Source organism: Poecile atricapillus, chromosome Z (assembly GCF_030490865.1).
Source record: "Poecile atricapillus isolate bPoeAtr1 chromosome Z, bPoeAtr1.hap1, whole genome shotgun sequence".
NCBI classification, from domain to species: Eukaryota; Metazoa; Chordata; class Aves; order Passeriformes; family Paridae; genus Poecile; species Poecile atricapillus.
In genome coordinates, this window is record NC_081289.1 from 95517357 (window position 1) to 95522754 (window position 5398).

The 5398-nt window shown below is 46.7% G+C and overlaps 1 long non-coding RNA gene across 1 annotated transcript; it reads right to left on the bottom strand.

Moving 5' to 3' along the window:
* Positions 1-1632: 1632 nt before the first annotated feature.
* LOC131573404 (uncharacterized) lies at positions 1633-3527 on the bottom strand. The gene is made up of 3 exons (XR_009276190.1): positions 3470-3527; positions 2514-2631; positions 1633-1683 (listed from the first exon to the last, which is right to left on the bottom strand). It is a non-coding gene; the product is annotated as an uncharacterized LOC131573404 (long non-coding RNA).
* Positions 3528-5398: the final 1871 nt, after the last annotated feature.

Consider the following 5398-nt stretch of genomic DNA (forward strand, 5'->3'; position numbering starts at 1 on the left):
AGGAACACCTGTGTGAACTGGGCTTGTTTGGCCTGGAGAAGGACAAGCCCTGAGGAGACAAGTTCAGTAATTGAAGGGGCTTTGAAGAAAGATGGGGACACATCTAATTAGCAGGGCCAATTGCAAGAGGCAAGGGGGGAAAGGTTTGAAACTAAAAGAGAGTCCATTCAGATTGGCTCTAAGGAAGAAACTCTTTAGCAGGAGAGTGCTGAAATGCTGGCACAGGTTGCCCAGAGAGCTGGCAGGTGCCCCAGCCCTGGACACATTCAAGGTCAGCTTGGCCGGGGCTCTGAGCAACCTGATCTACTTGAAGATGTCCTTGCCAGTGGCTGGGGGTTTGGACTAGATGACCTTCAGTGGTCTCTTCTTAGCTCAACCAGTCTTGGATCCTACTTGGTTTTCATTTGAAAAGCAACCAGAGTGGAGATTACTAAGGGGGGGACGACCCATCTGATGCCTTAGAGTTGGGCCAAGGAGCAAACCCTGTTTGCCAGGGAACAGCTGTTTGGCCTGCAGCCGCTCTGCAGTGTACCTTCAGAAGTTCCTTGGCAGAGCCTCGCCTGTCCACATCCATCTGCAGGCAGCAGCCCAGAAATTCACACAAGCCTGGGTATAAGCTGAACTCTTCCAGGTCTGGTATTCCTTGGGTGCATATCAGATAGGTAGCCTGAAGGAAAAGGAAACATGGGACTCGATGTGATTTATCCATATCCTTAAGTGCCCACCTAGACCCCATATTTTAAGCTGCAGTCTGCAGTGGCAATTTCTTGCCCAGCAGGGGCTTTGAGATGAGCCTTGTCTCCCAAAAGAAAAAAGGGCTCCAGTGCAGCCCCAGCTATTCCAACATCCAACAGGTGTCGCCTTGAAAGTTTGAATCCCTTGAAGCTGCGGGAAAGGGATTTTATCTAACGGAGACAGATCAGGAGGCATTGGGATCTGAGCATCTTTGCACCTTACCCTGGCACGGTTCTCCCGAATATACGGAGCCTCTCCTTTGGCCATTTCTATTCCCACGATGCCAAGGGACCAGATGTCTACTTTGGGGCCGTATGGCACTCCCCTCAGAACTTCGGGTGCCATCCAGCGAGCGGTCCTGGCCCTCGCCCTTGGTTTTATTTTCTCAGGGATGAACTGAACACAAATGCCAAAATCAGCTGAGGAGAAAAACAAACAAACATTGATTGAAGTAGGAAACCAAGGCAAAGGGTTCCTCACTCTAAGTCTCAGGATGCAGTGCTGTATTGAGCTGGAAAAGCAGCTGTGCTCTCTTTCCTCAGGACTGCAGCCACACAAATTGGGAATTGTCCGCTTAACAAACTCACCACCATTCACACTGTGGCTTTTCCTCGTTCACCTGAAGGTTTACATTGAACCTCCCTCCCTCTGGAAAGGACACACACTAGCCAAAGTCACTCCTGACGCCTTGTTGCTCTCTAGACCTCTCAGCACCTTGCAGCAGTGCCCTGAGCTTGCAGGAGTGCTCCGTGCACTCTCACCAGCACCACTGCTGGGCACCTGGCAGCCACTCAAAAGCAGCCCCACACCGGCTCCCCCGAGCGCTGTGCCTGACCAGGAATACCCACCCAACTTGACAGAGCCATCCAGGCCCAGAAGGATGTTCCCACTTTTGATGTCTCTGTGGATGATGTTGTTGGCATGAAGGAAATCCAGGCCTCTCAGGCACTGGGAGAGAAAGAAGAAAGAGGAGACCAAAAGTTAGCCTGATTTGACTTCATCACACGCAAAAGGAAAATGCTCCTGAAGATTCACAGATCTCAAAGGAGCAGTGAGTACTGGCAGGAGTAAGAGCTCACTGCTGCAGCCCTAGGAGAGCAGGATCTTTCCAAGGGGAAGCATATTAGTTGCTGAGCAGGAAACATCAGTCCTTGCTCAAGACTGTGCCCTGCAAAGCCAGTGGCAATGAGCGCTGCTGCAGTACACGTGCTCTCCCCATCCGCAGGACAAACAAGAGCTTGCCAAAAGAGAAAAAGTCCCTGCCTTGGCTCCCAAGGGATCCCTGTTGAGTGGGAGACTGGAGGACAAGGGTTATAAGGCTGCCTGGGCAGCAGACTCAGAAGCAGCTCACTCGTCAGCTTTCAGTGGCAAGCACCATGGTGGGGGCCATGCCATCCTTTGAAGCTGAGACCTGTGAGAGGTGGGTCTCTCTTTGGCTTTGCCATAGCTTTAAAATTCAGACACCAGCACCTTTGCACTTACAGGCAAAGAAGGCAATGCAGGAAGGTTCTGGACAAAGGCTAGGAGAGGCAAAGCGCAGAACAGAAAAGAAAAGGGCAAAGGAGATGAGGAGTTCAACAATGGTAGATAAGAGTAAAGAAGAGACTATAGTAAGGGCAGGGACACCAGCAGGCACTTCAGTCCAGATGCTCTTTCTTCTCTGTAGCATAAGATCAACACAGATAGAAAGCTCTGAACAGGGACTCACTCACTCAGCAGTGCTTTCATAGGTCGAGCCTGTCCAAGGCATGCCAAACACAAGCAGAAGGATTCCTTACCTCCCGACAGACAGTTGCTATGTGTCCTACAGCCATTGTTTTCATCCGGAGCACACCAGCTAAGGAGCCTCCATCCATGTACTCCAACACCAGCCACACAGCCTCATTGGCAAGGTAGCTGGAAGATGAAAACAACAGCACAGAGCTGAACGTGCACAGCTCAATTGCCTTTTGGAAGAAAAGCCTAAGGTTGGGTTTTGTTTCCAGGTCACTGGTAAATGAAGACAGAATAAAATGAAGACGCACTGCACCTAGGCTATCCACTGCTGGCAGCCTGTGCCTTCCAAATGACAAAGGCACATCTGCAGCAAAGGAGATGGCTTAGGTGGCAAGCAGGGAAAAAAGGCATTTTTATGATGGCAAAGATAAATCTGGAAGTGGGCACATCCCAGCAGCAACCTCTTCATCTTCATACACAAATTGCACCATTATCTCCAGCAACAAGGAGACACAGTTTTCACAGCTTTTATTCAGGGCAGGCAGGTTTGCAGCAATGGGGAAACCCTTTGGAAAAATGTGCATAAAGGACAGTCACAAAGGGCAAAACCAATTTCAACCCTGGAATGTTATGTATCTCCCAGCCTACTCTTTTGGCCTGCAAGGCAGTGGATAACAGCGGGAACAGCGCAAGGGAAATAATTTCTGTGATGCTTTCTCAGCACTTCTCCTCCAAACCTTGGAAAAAATCCAGCCCCAAACCAGCAAAAGAACATGCAGCAAGTCAACACACAGGCTGCTGGCACAGTAAGAGAGACAGGTTTCTGGGGACAATCTTCAAGCTATTTATGCCAGCAACCATTCATGGGGACAAAATGCAATCTCCTGCCATGCCTTGCTCAGGAGTGGATGGATGTTAATGGCAAGATCAATTTTCTGCCAGTGAGTAAAGAGCTTTTAAACCTTTGCCTTGCAAGCATGGAAACAAACATTCCTAGAAAAATACCAGAACTGCTTACCTTTCGAGGTAGGTGACAATGTTGGGGTTCTTCATTTCCCTCATGACCAGGATTTCTTTCACCATTTCCTCGCAGCCCTGTTGCTGGAGATCGAGTTTCTTTATGGCCACCTGGAATGATGTTGAAAGCCATTAGGAACAGACATTACAAGAGCCTCTTTGTCTGCATGCTGGCAGGCCAGGATGCCTTGTCACCCTGGTAAAAAAGGAATCTCTAAACCATCAGCTACAAAGCGCTAACAACCCTCTCTGCACCTGCAGACTTCGCTAATCGACTTAGTTTATCACCACTGCTATTATCATTTACACATGTTTTGCAAGCCAAAAGCAATTTTGCTCCCCGTGCAAATAAATTGAAACCACTGGAAATACATTAGCATTTCTAGGGGCTTTGACCAGCTTTTCAGAGACTGCTGCCATTTGGGATTGTGCCCCAAAGTAAATACACACCTCGATTACAGAGAAAATGCTGTCTAGAAAAGATCTCCAAGGTGACTCAAAGTAAAGTTACAATCCTAGCACATGCTAACAGCTTCAGTTTGGAGTTTGCATCTCTGAAGAACATTCTTGAACACGGCTTAGATTGTCATTATTTTGTGGGTTTTAAATCGAATCATCCTTTCTGTGGTAGACTGTGCATACAGCCCAGGTTATAAGCGGGGTTTAGGGCTTTTGGATGCCTTGTAGACCTCCCTCCAAGTGTGGTTCCTGAGCACGGCAGGTGGATAAGGAGGCACCAGGAAGATGGAATTGTATTTGCTGAGAGCCAGAAAGGAGAATTCAGGACTTTCAGCCCCAAAGAGCAGTGGGACTCTCCAAGACACCACCATGTCTGTTCACTACAAACAGCATCACTATAAAGGAATGTCACCGACACAGGACCAGCACAAGGTTGTATTATGTAAGGCTCTTCATCAGCTCCTTCTCATTGACGTGCATGCATGCGTTTGTGTGTGTGTGTGTGTGTGTGAACCAGGTGTCCCAGGAGTGAAACACAGTCAGCTGTGCTCCAGACAAGATCTCTCCTTCCTTAGGTCTTGCATTATATTTTTCAAACCAAACCACATGATGGAATGCAAAGGGAAATCCTGTCTATGTCTGAACGTGGCCTTGAGAGGAATTGGGCCAGAATGACAGCTGTTGCCATCAGCTAATCTAGGCATATTTATCCAGTAAGTCCAAGCTAGTGTGTCCTTCTCTGAAAGACAACACTGCTATCCTTGCATTCATTCAGGATGCAAGACCGAGTCTCACCAGAGTGAAATTTTTAGCCTGCCTCTAGGCTCTAAGCAGCCTACTTGTGTGGGACAGTGTCGTGGTTTAAACCAGTAATTAACAAAAAGGGGAAAAAAGTAATTATTTATTTCTTGCTGTGAGATATGGATTAAAATAAGAGCAAACCAGGCATAAAACTTAAAAGGAATAAAGAAGAGTTTATTGACAAACTACAAGAATAAGAACACCAGAATAAACTTTTAGAAAAACCTTTTCATTTCTCACTGCTCACTATTCTTTTGTTTACATGACAACAGAGACAAAAACTGTATAATTTTGATGGTTTAAACAGTTCTAATTCTTTCCATAGTCTTTTCTTCAGTTTCTGTAGAGAAACAGAAGTTCCTTTCTGTTAATTTATGGAGTTTGTCACAAGAAAACTATTTTTGTTATAGTTTCTCGTTTCTCTGATATCAGCTGCTCAGAGCTACTGTTATTAAAGCCCACCCCTCCCATTCCACATCACTCTGAAAATGTGTTATGGGTCATGAGTTTGAAGATAGCATTTTTAAGGATAAGTTAGTCAAAGGCAAAAAAGTATTCTTCATCTGCTTCTGTGAGCTTCACTAAGAAACAGTTTTTCTCATTGCCTCTCAAGGCTTCAAATTTCTCAGCACTTCACTATACCACAATTACTTCACTTATTACTCAAATT